This window comes from Manis pentadactyla, chromosome 4 (assembly GCF_030020395.1).
Source record: "Manis pentadactyla isolate mManPen7 chromosome 4, mManPen7.hap1, whole genome shotgun sequence".
In the NCBI taxonomy this organism is placed as follows: domain Eukaryota; kingdom Metazoa; phylum Chordata; class Mammalia; order Pholidota; family Manidae; genus Manis; species Manis pentadactyla.
The window spans coordinates 85,422,256-85,438,389 of NC_080022.1; positions in this window are offsets into that span (position 1 = coordinate 85,422,256).

Consider the following 16,134-nt stretch of genomic DNA (forward strand, 5'->3'; position numbering starts at 1 on the left):
AGCTCAGACAGAGTGAGGTGAGAGCCTCTGGAGAAAGCAAGGACAGATATTTTCAATCAGAGCAATGTAACTACATGCTAAGAAACCCCCCCACCCACGACGCCCCTTGTCAGCCGGAAGTAGCCAGATCGAGTCGTCGCCCATTATGACCAAAAGGCTGGAATATAAGGCTGGAGGCACTGGAGGGAGGAAAGCAAGGACAGTGCAAACGGAACAAAGACAGCACCAAATAGCTCTGTGCCGTATAAGGAAGGAACGGACAGCTCTTCCCCAATTCCAGTCCCTTGATGTGCCGACAAATAAACTGCCTGGCCCTTTGTTGCCTCTTGTCACCTGCTTATTTCGGCTAAAATTTATCTTACAGTACCCAAAACTGCTCAAGTTTACTTTATTGTCAGAAATGCTCTTGGTATATTTTCCTCTGTGTCCTCATCAACAAATATTTATGGATCTCATGTTTGCCACAAAATTTCTGTCATTTGCATTTTGGGGAAAAATGCAGGGAGTTTGGCATTGTCCAAAGTGTTTCTTAATTAAATGATGAGAATCATTTGAATCTCTTCATTTTGGAGATTGCAACCTTTGGAGTACATTTGTTCAGAATTAGAAATTTGGTATATTTTACACTAGGCTCAGGGAATGCTTTTGTAAGATAAAGTAATAAAGTCAACTACTGTTTTGACTTCCTTCTGTTTTCTCTCCTTGTGGCACAATATTAGCTTTCTTTTTAGTTTCTTATTGCTGCTATAACAAATTGCCACAAATTTAGTGGCCTAAAACAACACACATTTATACTGTTACAAATCTGGATGTCAGAAGAATAAAAATCAGGGTGTCCCAGGACTGCATTTCTTCTGCAGGCTTCAGTTTCCTTGAATCTCCCACATTCCACTGGGGAACAAATTTCCTTGTATTTTTCCAGCTTCTAGAGTCTGCCTGCATTCCTTGGATCCTGGTCCTTCCTTGTATCATTCCAATCTCCAATCTCATGCTTCCACTGTCAGATCTCCAACATCTCTTTGATTCTCTCTCCTCCCCTTAATAAGGACCCTTGTGATTACATTGGGCCCTGCTCTCTTGGATAGTCCAGGGTGACCTCTCTATTTCAAGATCCTTAATTTAATAATGTGTGAACTCTCTTACATGGGTAAGGTAACAAGTTCACAGGGCCTGGGGATTTGGACCGCTTTGGGTATTAATGAACAAATTGGGGAAGCCATTACCCTATTTGCCACAATACTTAAAACCTTTTTTTCTTCTGGAACTATTGCTTCTCCTAGCATTGGATTCACTGTTATCTTGGATTCTAAGTTATATTCCAACTAATATAACTAGTTGTGTGGTATCATGATTAGGTTGTCTTAGTGAGCTTTAGTTGCTATATAACAAATAACTTCAAAATTTGCTGCTTAAAACAATAAACCTTTGTTATCTCACATGGTTTCTGTAGGTTAGGGATTTAGGAGGTTCTCCAGAGGTTTCAGCCAAGCTGTCATCTGGGGCTGCCTCCTATGACAAATTGACAGAAGGCAATTATGAGCTTTTTCTCAGACATGAGTAAAAGGCCATTCACATAGGGGAATCAGTGTTGGAACTGCATATTCTGACTTGAAATGCAATGATCTTATCTTTAATTCAAGCCAAACTGTGACATAAAATTTACTGTGTGACCCACTGTAAGTTATTTCACTTATTTCATCAGTAAATGTCAGGAATTGATTCCCAGCTGTAGCCTAATAACTTACTAAATTAACCCCTAAGAATAGTTTTCCTCTTCTGGAAAACTGACTTAAAAAGAAGAAATGTATGCAGAATTATGAGAGGGGTGAGCGATCAGCCATTGATAGTTTTTCTTCTTTAAAATCGTCTTCTGACATTCTCCCAGCTTGGACGGCTCACCTTTCAGAACTCTCTCTGGTTGCTTCCAGGATCCATCACATCCCACTTAGGGTAACAACGCTTAGGGTGTTACAGAGTATTGACAAATTGCATTTCAGTTTTATATTTAGTGTTCTGACAGTATAGTTTTCCTACCTTCTGCTTCTAACAGTAGCCAAAAACCCTTTAAACTCTCCATCATCTCTTCACTTATCCTCCCCCGCCAAAAGCCAGAGAGAGGGAAAAAGGAGGAGACAGAGACACAAAGGGAAGTGACAGAGGGAAAGAGAGAGTCTCTCCATCTCACCACATGGAAACTAGTTTGTCATCAGTAAGTGTGAGATCTTCAAAGTTGTTGTCAGTGGTTTGGGGGCTGGTGGAGACTGCCAGAGATGCGTCACTGATTCTTATAGCACCAAAGGAAGTGTCAAGATAGAGCAGACACTTCAGCAGCCAGAAAAGCAGATATAGTGACAGCCATTCTCTCCTGGGCTATTTCTAGTAACCAGGATTGTTCTGTTGGTAAGAACAAGTTTGAAACCAGATTCTGTACTGAGTTCACCTCCTTTGGAAGAAGGTCTTTTTTGGGGTGGCTGTCTTCCCACCTGCACTTGTAGCACATCAGGTACCAGAGACAGGTGGGAATCCTCCTTGCTCCTACTGTCCCCTCTAGAACTCTCTCTTCTCTTTTGAGCCAACAGATTGCAGCCAAATGCAGCCCATCTGCCCACCCACACCCCCTTGTTCATTGAAGATGTTGGGTCCGAGCTTGCTGTCACTCTAACACTACTCCTGTCATAACACTGGGTGATGTCAGCATTCACTTAGGTTATTTTCCAAACCTCTAAAATCCTAGTTTCTTTAACTGCTCTCATCTAATGACTTTTTTCCTTTAAACCACCTCAAATACTCACTCCCATTCACAGTACCAATGCTGAAGCCCTTCCGCGATCTTAAATCCAAGCATCCTAGTTTCTGAACAACATCTCGGCCTTTCTGCTCACTCAAAAGTCCTGACTACTGTTTCCACCCCCTTTCAGAGTTAAAAATCCATTGATTCTACTACCTTTTCCCCTCTTCTTATGTCCTCCCTTAAATTCCATTCTCATTCATTATCATCATTTCTTTAAATACAAATTTACCTTCCTTGTATTTATCTAAAAAGTAAAAATCTTGGTGAAACCTCAATCTCTGCCTGCCTTAACCCTGTACTTGCTCAGATAAAAATGTCTGGAGAGAAATAAGCAACCTTGATGACAGGTCTCACATTCACCACCAATTACTCTAATTGGACATTTAATGCTGCTCAACAATAACACTAAATTGCCTGTCCCATTTGTTTTCCCACTCTCCCAAATAACTACATCGTACCTCTTCTCTCTGCACACTTGCAGTCTCCAACAGCTTGCTCACCTTCCTGATGAAGCAGTAAGAAGAGACTTTTCCAAGTTGTCGCCACTCCTACATACTCTGTATTTCCTCTAGAAGAATTCTGTGTGCTCCTACGTAAGACCAACCTCTCTTTTTGTGTGTGGGATCCCATCACCTTTTACCTATTCAAAGATACGACTTCAACCACTTCTCTCCTTTCTGTCCACATTGATAGCAGTTTCCTCTCTATTCGATTTTTCATTAATACACAAAATGATATCCTTTCTTCATTAAAAAAAAATCCTTTCCTCACCCAACTTCATTAAAAAAAAATCCTTTCCTCACCCAATTCTCCCTATAGCATTGGATTCATTTCAGGTATAAAGTATACATTCTTTCCCTCTAAAATTATATCCCAGTTCCAACCTTTCCCCTGAATAACAGACTCATATGTGCAACCATCTACTGGACATCTCTCAAACAGATAATAGACATCTGTAACTGGTATCTGTGATCAAAATGCAGCTCATGCTTAAAACCTGTTTCTTATTCCATCTTCCTCAATTCAGTTACTAGCAGCTCCATCCTTTTGAACGCTCATGCCAAAATCCCTAAATAATCTTTGACTTCTTTCTTTCTCTCAAACTTCATATTTATTTGTCTGTTCACAAATTCTATTGTCTATATTTCAAACATATTAAGAACCTGACCAATTATCATACTCTGTTGCCACTCTCATCACACAATCTTCTTTCACCTTTAAAAAGCATAATGATCACCTAGCTGGTCTCCATATTTCTGCCCTTGCTCTCTCCCACTTCTCTGTTCATACACAGTAATCAGAGGAATTCAAAATAATTTCTAATTTCCATTACAATTTATTCTTTGATCCAGAGGCTATTTAAAAGTGTGATATTCGGCTTTCATACATTAGGAGTTTTTCTAATTTCCTAAATTGATTTCTAATTTTAATCGCATTGTTTTAAAGGATCTTTGTTTAATTCCATTTTTCTCCACATGACCCCAATCTTTTAAATTTATTGATTCAATTTTATGGTCTAGCATATTGTCTGCTTTGATGAATGTTCCATGTACACTTGAAAGTAATATATTTTCTGCATTGTTGGGCAGAGTGTACTACAAATGTCAATTAGGTCAAGTTAGTTAATAGTGTTCCTCCAATTTTCTATGTCCTTATGGAATTTTTGTCTGCTTTATCATTTAATTACTGAGAGAAGCATGTGAAAATCTCCACGTGTGATTGGGGAATTACCTAATTTTTTCTTTTCTTTTGTTCCCATTTTTATCAGTTACTTTGCAGCTGTGTTATTCAGTGAAATATATTTAGGTTCATTAGATCTTCCTAATGAATTGACATTTCTATCATTGGGAATTCTTCTTCCTTATCTCTGTTAATACTCCTTGTCTTTAAACTATAAAGCATATCTTCTTTGTCTAATACCAATATAACTTTGATACCTACACTGGCTTTTCATAACCAGTGTTTGCTTGGTATATAATTCCCTATCCTTTTACTTTCAACATAGCTGTGTCCTTATACTTAAAACAGATCGTTTGTAAATAGTGTTTATTTGGGTGTTTTCTGTTTCTAGTCTGGCCATCACTGTCTTTAAATAGAGTGGTTTAGTCTACTCAGATTTATTATAATTACTGATATGGTGAGTTTAAATTGACATTTGTCCTTTGTTTTATATATGTCCCATCTGTTATTTGTTCCTTTGAAAGAAAAATTTTAAAATAACCTTTTATATTTGACTTCATACATACTGTTTCAATGTTCTTCATTTCCTGCAAGTCCAGACCTTCAACTGGGAACACTTCTCCAACTTAAGAGCTTCCTTGGTATGTGTGTGGGTTTTATTTTGCCTTCATTTTGGGGTAGATATTTTTGCTGGAGATAGGATTCTAGGTTAATTGGTTTTTCCTTTCAAAATATTAAAGATGTCATTCCATTTTCTTTTGGTTTCTACTTCTATATGATGAGAAGACAGTATCATTTTTATGGTTCTACTCCTGAATGCAATGTGCTTTTTGCCCCTTGTTGGTTTAATGTGTTTTTTGTGACCTCGTTGGCTCTTTTTTCCTTTGGCATGCTTCAGTTTCATCCACATGCCCCAGTGTGGTTTTTATATTTATTCATTCTCCTGGAATTTGTTGGAATTCCTTCATTTGTGGACTGATACTTTTAATCAATTCTGAAAAATTTTTGACCACTATCTTTTCAAATATTTTGTATTCTGCTCAATTTTTCTCTTTCCACTCTTTTTGGACTATAGTTTCCTATGTGCTAAACTGTTTGATGTTAGCCCTACATGAAATGGAAACTTTGGCTTGCATTTTTTATTCCTTCATCTCTCCTATCTGTATGGCAGATTAAATAATTTATATTGATTAAGATCACTGATTTTGAGATTACTAGAACTTTTCTGATTTTTCAAGCCTTTTCAAGTATTTCAATAAATTCTTTTTCAGAGAGGTTTTCTTTTAAGTTCTAAAATTTTCATTTGGTCCTTTTCTAGAGTTCCAACTTTTTGCTGAAATTCTCCATCTGTTCGTACTTTTTGTCCATATTTTGTACTAAATTCTTTAACATATTTATAAAAGCTCTTTTAAGCTCTCCATTGCTAATTCCAACATTTGAATCGTTTATGTGTCTTTTATTGGATACTTTTCTGTTGAGATGGGTCTTATGTTTGACCTTGTTTCTTGCATGTCTATTCACTTTATTGTATGCTGAACATTGTGAATGATATTTCATAGAGCTTCTGGATTCCATCATCTTCCTTTAAAGAGGGGGTTTTGTTCTGATGAACAGTTATATTTGTGGTAGATTACTTTGCTCTCATTCGTTCTTGGTCCTATCATGTTACAAGAGCAGTATTTTAGGATGTGGTCCTGACTTCTAAGGCACATGCTTCCTCAGCTGTCAATTGAATGTCCAAGTAGTTCACCAGGGTATCTCCATCTGGGAGTGCCAAAGTTTCTGCAGCACGCTGAGATGTCTCAATGTTTGTTAGCCTCTCAGTCCTCCAGAACTTATTCTTTGTTTGTCCTCACAGACTCATACCCTGCATATGCACAATCCAGAATTCTAGCTGACTTGTGGAGAATGTGCTAATCGCTCAGGCATCTTCTCAGTGGTTTCCTTTCTCCAGGGCACTGCCCAAACAATTCCAGATGTCTTAAATTCCCCCAAGTCTAATATACATTTCTTTTACACAGTTACCTTTTCCTCCTTCCAGTTATTAGCTCTTTTCTGCTTCTTCAATTTTCTGAGAAATGGTTTGGAAATCTCTCCCAAACAGAATGCTAGAATGAATGGGAAGTTGACCCCAGGAGCCTTTCTTCTCCCAGGGATCACAGTCTTGTCCTATTCATTTTTCAATATTTAAAAACAGTGAAAAAAAATTTTTCTCTAGTTTTAGTTTTTTGATTACATTAAAGTAAGTCTAATACTAGTTCCTTGAACATGAACTGAATCATGATTTTGTTCTCTTTTAAATATTTCCCATGGAGTTTTAAGTTTTCCCTAAAGAAAAATATTTTTAAATAGCATGCTTTAATCAGTCTTAGAAAATGTGCTGCAGAAATTAGGAAATTATGAGTAATTAATATAGTGAAATCAAATTTTAAGTACTGATGGTGGTGGTAGAGTTTTTTGTGTGTGTTTGTGTGTGCATGTAGAGGGTAAGTTTTATAAAGCTGGCATATAAGACTATTGCATATACTCAAAATTATTATTGAAAACTCCTTAGAATGGAGATTTATATACCATTTTTTATAAAGTCCAACAGATAGTTGTTCCACTTCTTTAAGCACCAGATGAAGAAGTTGACTCTGTTACATGAAAACATATCAATAGACACTAGATCACACTTAGTCCTTATACTAAGAGAGGAAACTGGAGAAACAGCAGATCCATATCTCCTATAAGATACTCTCCTTGGGGATATGTACATTTTGAATGAAAAGGTAAACTTGTTTTCTTCCATAATTTTTGTGAATTTTATTTTCTCTCCTCTCTCTCCCTGTCTCTCCTATCCTTCTCTCACCCAAGTGCATGTCTGGGTGCATTCTTCATGAGTCTAAACTGTGGACTGGTTCCCTGCAGAGTATAGCTAGAGAGCTGAACAGCTGAAGTGGTTATAACACAGAGATACCCTTAATTTCTCTATAGGTTAATTAGTTTCTTTCCCTTGGTGCCTAACCACAGACACCATTCTGACCCTCATAATTATATCCAGTTGATTTTGCATGAAATCAGTTGAAAATCCATCATGATCACAAGAATAATTCAGTGCATGTGTCATACTAAAGGTTTTCAGGGGTGCAAAATATTGTGCCAGTCTATTTTTTGCTATTTTGGGTCTTACATCACTAATTCATTTCAGATGGCCATCTAATTCCCAGCTTGTCTTGAGTAATTGGAGAGGAGGATGATTAAAAATTATGAAGTTATGTGAAAATAATTTCTTCTTTTAATTATTTTTATCTTTAACTTCTTTTTAATCTATCAGCTAATTATAGTTACTCTTTTTTTACACATCTTTAAGATAAAATTGAAGTACAAAATATGTAAAATGTACAACTTGATATGTTTTGATATATGCATGCCCTGTGAAGCCACCATCACAATAAAGACAGTAAATATATCCTTCATCCCCCAAAGTTTCCTCATGTCCCTTTGTAGTCCAGCCTTCCTCCATTCCTAGTTTACTTTCTGTCACTATGGATTAGTTTGCATTTTCTAGAATTTTATATAAATGAAATTACAAAGATGCACTATTTTTACTTGGCTTCCTTCACTCAGCATAATGATTTTTGCATTAATTTAAGTGTGTCTGTCATTAATTCTTTCCTCTTTTTCTTGCTGAATAGTCTTCCATTGCATAGCTCAACTGCAATTTGTTTATTCATTTAACTGCTGATGGACTTGTGGATTCTACTCAATTTTTGACTATTACAAATAAAGCTCCTATGAATATTCACATACAATTTGAATGAGCATATGTTTTTGTTTCTCTTGAGTAAATGCATAGTAATGGAATGGCTAGATGTATAGTGAATGCATGTTTAACTTTTTACCAAGCCACTAAACTTTATATTAAAGTTATGGTTCTTATTCTATATTCTCAATAGCAGTTAATGAGAGTTTTACTTACTCCACATTCTCAACTTATGATATGGTCAGACTTTTTATTATTTTTTTATTTTAGCCATTGTAATGGGTATATAGTGATATCTCACTATGGTTTTGATTTGTATTTCTGTGACACCTAAAGATATTAAAATGTTCTTCCTATGCCTATTGCTTCATACATATGTATATACTCTCTCACATATATGTTTCAAGATTTTTCTGCCAGGGTTTGCCCTTTCATTTTTATAATGACATCTTTCAAAGAGCAAACTGAGGCCAAGACAGGTAATTTTTTTTTTTTTATTTTGGTATCATTAATCTACAATTACATGAAGGACATTATGTTTACTAGGCTCCCCCCTTCACCAAGCCCCCTCCCACATCCTCATTCACAGTCACTGTCCATCAACATAGTAAGATGCTGTAAAATCACTACTTGCAAGACAGGTAATTTGACTTGCTTAAATTTACCCGTCTAGTAAGTGTGAGATTGGAATTTGAAATCAGGCTTTTTTGTTTTCCAAATCCTAGGTTTTAGCCCTTGTGTTATTACTGAAGAATCTTGAAACAATTCATTTACCTATATTGAAATATCTTAATGAGGGCCTACTGTTTTTTAGCTTTATTTCTTGAGTAGTGGGCCTATGCATTAACTAATAAAGATACAAAACACAGACATGACATGACTTACTACCTGGGATTGTTGAAGAAATGATCAAATAGAGGTGATGTTTGATCAGAGTCTGAATGGTACAATCGCTCTCAGCAGAAAAGAATGATCAGGGGTGTGCCGTATCTACACCATATGCATCATGTGGACATGGCAAAGTCAGAGAGGGTAGAAAAGAAGTGGTGTCTGCAGAACTGGGACTGAATATTAGGTTGTTTGGGAGAATGCCAAAAGCTGCCATTTTAATTATATATTAGGGTCTTGTAATAATGCAACATAGGATAGACTTATCCTATGGATAATTAGCTATGAATATTTATCTGATTTTGGTCAAACCATCTTAGAATATTTATTTGGGAAACAGTGTGAATGATTGGCAAAATGGGCATGAATCTTGAGGTCAGGAAACAATTGAAAGTCTATTGTAATGGAAAAAGAGGAATTAAACTGACGGGAACTGATTTGGTGCAGAGGAAGAGATGAATTTATGAGATAATTTTAGTGTATAATTAATAGTTCAGGTATTGAATATACAACATGCTGTTGAAGTACCACATTAAACATGATACATTAGGTTACTAGCTAAGGAAGACCTCAGAAAGAAAAAGAAAAAAAATCACTCCATACACTAGGTAACTGAGAATCATTACTCTTTGATGATATGACTAGACTATATTAGTGGCTTGACTGCCAACAAGCTACAAATAAAGGAAATCTGTAATAAGGATGAACAGAGAAAACCCCAATATAAAAAAAAGAATGTATGACCCAAAATAAAGGAAAGTTGATTCTAATATTCAGTACTAACAATAGCAGGGCTGCCTTAGGCGTTTACATGAGCTGAGAAGACTATAATCATCACTGAGGGTGCCACATGACATGCTGCTTGACCAGCACAGTCTAGTTGGATAACGTGTCCTGACATGGAGAGTTGGAGGTCTTCAAGAGCCAAAGGCTGCATGCATCTTAAGAAGGGCAACTAGAGAATCATTATGTGGGAATCACAAACCAACTGCTGGCTTGTTTCATTGCATACACAAACAGACTTGTGTAGCCTAAAGTGGTTTATAAACTGAAACTAAAAACATCTCATAAAATCTTTGATTTCTGGCTTCTCTTGGAATCTTCGAAGATCCAGCAACTGAGGGTCAGTGGCAAGATACTGCCCCTTGCAGCCACCAATACTTTCCCTGGGCATGTACCCCTCATGCATACAATGTAAACACAGTCACACAAACACCAAAGGATAACTCATTTTTATTATCTTCCTTGCCTTGTAGTCATTGAAGTTCACAGTACTTGATTTAAGTTACAGAAGAAGTCTCAAGGGATAATATATTTATATCTGGATCCCATTGAGAAGAGGCAGTGGAACCCCTAAGAGAAGGATCAAGGAATTGAGGTTATTTATTTTGAAAAATAAAATGAAATTCTTCAAAAAATGTCCCCAGCATGAAGGCTGACACCTAGAAAAGAGGCTTTTAACTGAATTAGATTAAGTAGATTTTCTGATAAGGACAAATTATTACATGGCTAAATCTTATTTTGGGTCAAAAAAAGCCACATTTCAACCATTGCCCTTTGCTTTCTCTTCAATATTGAACTAACTACATAACCAGATTCTTTGGTCTTTATTAATGCTGTCTGTAGAGTGTGTGTGTGCATGTGTGTTTATTTACATATTCATATTTATAAAGCATCTGCTAAAATATTTTCAGTAGCTAAGAAGAAGGAGATTTGATAATTATCCCTAGCTTTAACTATGGCGTGCCACAAAAGTTTATGTTTTAGACTCATTTATTCATTTAGCAACTATTCAGCTCCTGGGTAAATCAGGTTCAAGGTTCTTTCTTTCTTGGAGCTTAAATTCTAGTGGGGAAGACAGATAACTGATAAATAATAGTAATAGACAAATGATTTTGCAAATTGATAAGAGCTAAGAAGAATGAAAGGGTTTTGGGGTTGGAGAGTGGCTCATGGCTGTGAAAGTTGCTGTAGAAAGGCAGGTCATGGAAGACCTCTCTGAAGGATGACATTTGAACTAAACAGAGTAATGAGGAGTCAGCCTCAGGGTAGACAGTTTCTGGACAGTGTAAAGTCAGGAAGGACCTTGACACGTTCCAGAGGCAGACTGAAATTCAGTGAGGAAGAGAGCAGCAGGTGATTATGACTGAGGTTTATTTCTCACATGTATAACTTACTTCTGATCTCAGATTCCTTACTATAAAATGGAAGTAACAGCTTTCCTACTGGGTTATATAAGGATTAAATACAATCAAAGATTGAACATTCACCTTTGGGGCCATTTCTGTATGATTATACAACTTCTTAGGAGAAAATTCATCTTTGGGGAGGAATAAGTGGACCTGCCTTACCCAGTAACAAATGTCTGTTTCATAGGAGAGGAGACAGGCTTCTGAGCAGAGCCAGGGAGTCTCGGGGGCAGGGTGCCAAATTCAGTCCTATATCCAATTCATTTCTGACTACTGTGCAGTATGAGGAATTACGTTGGTGTTGGACAATATGACAGGGTGAGCTTGAAGTGAAAACTTCAAAGTGCTATTTACTTACACTTACAACTCTTTAACATATTGAAACACATGCAAAAGTTCTTTGGGGTCCATATACAAAAGTACAAATCTAACAGGTCTGTATACTCCTTCTGTCTGTTTCTTCAGAGGACATAGCCCACAGCCAGCTTCAGCACCTTGGCTTCAGTGGCCACACACCTACCTGGCATGAGATGTCCACCCCCAGAGAAGGTGTATCACAGTTGAATGGATGAGATAGCTCCTGGTGAATGTGGCACTTCTTAGCGGAGGCTGCCGTAGTACCTAGAAAGCATGTGGTGTGCAGAGGGAGTGGTGGTACTCAGCCCCTGCCTGTTGATGCTGGAGCCGCCTGAGGAGCAGTGTGGTACCCAGAAAATGCTGTGGCACTTGGCAGGAGTGGCAGTATCAGTGTTACTGTCTTGATGTCATGACCAGACTATCCTGGCCATGATGGGAAGCCCAGAGAAAGAAAATGGACAGATGTGACACAGAGTGATAGAATAACTAACTCTTTGTACATGAGAGATGTGCCTGGAGATCTCTAGAGAAACTTGAAAGTTGGGCAGCAAGGGGCTGGGGATCTTACATGGGAGTAAGAGACAAGCAAATGTGTGTGTAATGCCTAATGCTATGCCAGACGTGCAATAGATGTCCATCCACATAGAGTTGCCAGATAAAAAACAAGATGCACAGTTAACTTTGAATTTCAGATAGATGATAAATAATTTTTTGTGCAAGTGTGTGTCCCAGATACTGCATAAGACATACTAAAAAACATTCATTGTTTTCTGAAAGTCAAAGCTAACTGGACTTTGGTATTTTAGTTTGCTAAATGTGACAACCTTATGCCCAGAAAACTCCAGTTGTTTCATGGTGTCCTGTCACTTGAATAATTGCCCCTTATGCTATGGAAGCCATTTTCAGTGTAACAAAATTCCCAGCGTTGTAGGATTATTGTAGTTGGGTTTTAAATTATTTACTTAAAATACAGTGCCACCTAGCTGGGGCTTGCTCATTAACTGTTTCATAGCCATTCCACGCAGGGCTCAAGTGAACAGTCACAATCTGCTGTGTTGTGTACACAAATTGACAGCATTCAGTGTATTTCATTTTCTTCTGGGATGAACCCCCTGCATCGAATGGGCATTTTTTTTCTTGACACTTTTATTTACCTCTATTCACATAGCCAGCATCTCTAAATGCCTCAGATGTACTCAGGCTGAGAGCTTAGTTTTGAAGGAATGAAGCAATGAATTATTTTATTTTGGGGTGAAGGACGTCATTAGACGAAAAAAAGGTATTTTGCCAGGGGAGGAACTGTGGTGAAAGACTCCAGGCAGGCTGGATTAGGGAGAAACTAAAAGCAGGACATGGGGAGGGAAACTTCAAGCTAAATTTAGTCTCCTTCATAATGTTGTCTGAGTTCAGTGAGAATAGATTCAGCGATAGATTAGCAATGTGTGCCATGAGAAATGAGGGGTGGGAAATAAAGTTTGACAAAAGGGACCAAATGATTTGACATAAGTCTACCTTTAGGAGTGTCTTGACCTATATGTTTAGGGCAAGAATAGTAAGAGCCAGGCAAGTTCCCAGGGCAGTGTCCCAGAACACTTGGTAGATCTTGGAATAAATTTGTCACATGGAGAGAAGCAAATGGAATTGAGTGTGGGCAGCCCAGGGCTGGGAGGAGCTGTTCACAGTTGGCTGATTCTCCAACTGTGAGAAGTACCCTGAGTCTATGCATGGAAGAGCAAGTGCTTAGGACTGGCAGAGGATTAGTTGACTCATCCATTGTTTTCAGGGTTGGTGGATGGGAATCACACAAATAGAGTCCTCTCTAGGTTACACTAGAAATGGACACCTCAGGGGTGGAGACAACATGGCGGCGTGAGTAGGACAGTGGGAATCTCCTCCCAAAAACATATATACTTTTGAAAATACAACAAACACAACTAGCCCTAAAAGAGAGACCAGAAGATGCAGGACAGTGGCCAGACTGCAGCTACACCAGCGAGAACCCAGCGACTGGTGAAAGGGGTGAGATACAAGCCCCGGCCCGGCGGGACCCGAGCGCCCCTCCCCCCAGCTCACGGCGGGAGAAGAATAGGCAGAGCGGGAGGGAGATGGAGCCCAGGACTGCTGAACACCCAGCCCCAGCCATCCGGGCCAGAGCGCAGACACAGTACGTGCCCAGGGGGCCCTGGATACTGGGGGAACAGGGAGTAAGACCTCTGAGCGGGTGCCGAAGCTGATGCCCCTGTGACAAAGAAAAGCGGGGGCTTTATGAAAGTCTTAACGGGACAGGGACTTAACAGCTTGATGGAAACAACCCAGGTCACAGTACAGCAGCTGGAAATTACAGGGAAAACCGGGTGCACTAACCCCCTGGGCAACAGCTCTGAGACCCCTCACGGAGGCAAACAGTCAAGCAGCTCCCCCATCCATTACCCCACCAGGCGCTGCGAAAGCAGAGAAGCAGCCTGAGACAAATTCCGCCCACAGAAAGGGAAATTTCTCCCTTCCGGCCAGGCAAGACACAAAGACCCACTCTACACGCAATTACCCAACACAAGCCACTAGGGGTCGCAGTTGTCCCAGTAAAGAAAGGCCAGTAGCAAGTGAAAATTTTGGCCCTCCCAGCTGACAGTCAATAGCACCTGTCAACATGAAAAGGCAAAAAAATATGATCCAGACAAGACTAACCCAGACAGCTTCGGCATCTGCTACATCTTCCCCTGAGAAGGAATCTGGGGAGATAGATTTAGCCAGTCTTCCTGAAAAAGAATTCAAAACAAAAGTCATAACTATGCTGATGGACTTGCAGAGAAATATGCAAGAACTAAGGAAGGAGAATTCAGAAATAAAACAAGCTCTGGAAGGACTTCACAACAGAATGGACGAGATGCAAGAGACCATTAATGGACTAGAAAACAGAGAACAGGAACGCAGAGAAGCTGATGCAGAGAGAGATAAAAGGATCTCAAGGAATGAAAGAATTTTAAGAGAGCTGAGTGGCCAATCGAAAAGGAACAATATAAGAATTATAGGTATACCAGAAGAAGTAGAGAGAGAAAAGGGGATAGAAAATGTCTTTGAAGAAATAATTGCCAAAAATTTCCCCAAACTAGGGGAAGAAATGGCCTCTCAGACCACAGAGGTACACAGAACTCCCATGACAACGGATCCAAGGAGGGCAACACCAAGACACATAATAATTAAAATGGCAAAGATCAAAGACAAGGACAAAGTATTACAGGCAGCCAGAGAGAAAAAAAAAGGTTACCTACAAAGAAAACCCATCAGGCTATCATCAGACTTCTCAACAGAAACCCTACAGGCCAGAAGAGAATGGCATGATATACTTAATGCAATGAAACAGAAGGGCGTCGAACCAAGACTACTGTATCCAGCAAGAATATCATTCAAATATGAAGGAGGGATTAAACAATTCCCAGACAAGCAAAAGTTGAGGGAATTTGCCTCCCACAAACCACCTCTACAGGACATCCTACAGGGACTGCTCTAGATGGGAGCACCCCTAAAAAGAGCACACAACAAAACAACAAACAAATGAAGAAGGGAGGAGGAGGAATAAGAAGGGAGAGAAATAAAGAATCATCAGACTGTGTTTATAATAGCTCAACAAGCGAGTTAAGTTAGACAGTAAGATAGTAAAGAAGCTAACCCTAAACCTTTGGTAACCACAAACTTAAAGTCTGCAATGGCAATAAATTCATAAATTTCAATAATCACCCTAAATGTAAATGGACTGAATGCACCAATCAAAAGACACAGAGTAATAGAATGGATAAAAAAGCAAGATCCATCCATATGCTGCTTACAAGAGACTCACATCAAACCCAAAGACGAGCACAGACTTAAAGTCAAGGGATGGAAAAAGATATTTCAAGCAAACAACAGAGAGAAGAAAGCAGGTGTTGCAATTCTGGTATCAGACAAAATAGACTTCAAAATAAAGAAAGTAACAAAAGACAAAGAAGGACATTACATAATGATAAAGGGCTCAGTCCATCAAGAGGATATAACCATTATAAATATATATGCACCCAATACAGGAGCACCAACATACCTGAAACAAATATTAATAGAACTAAAGGAGGAAATAGAATGCAATGCATTCATTCTAGGAGACTTCAACACAGCACTCACTCCAAAGGACAGATCCACCAGACAGAAAATAAGTAAGGACACAGAGGCACTGAACAACACACTAGAACAGATGGACCTAATAGACATCTACAGAACTCTACATCCAAAAGCAACAGGATACACGTTCTTCTCAAGTGCACATGGAACATTCTCCAGAATAGACCACATACTAGGACACAAAAAGAGCCTCAGTAAATTCCAAAAGATTGAAACCCCACCAACCAACTTTTCAGACCACAAAGGCATTAAACTAGAAATAAACTGTTCAAAGAAAGCAGAAAGGCTCACAAACACATGGAGGCTAAACAACACACTCCTAAATAATCAATGGA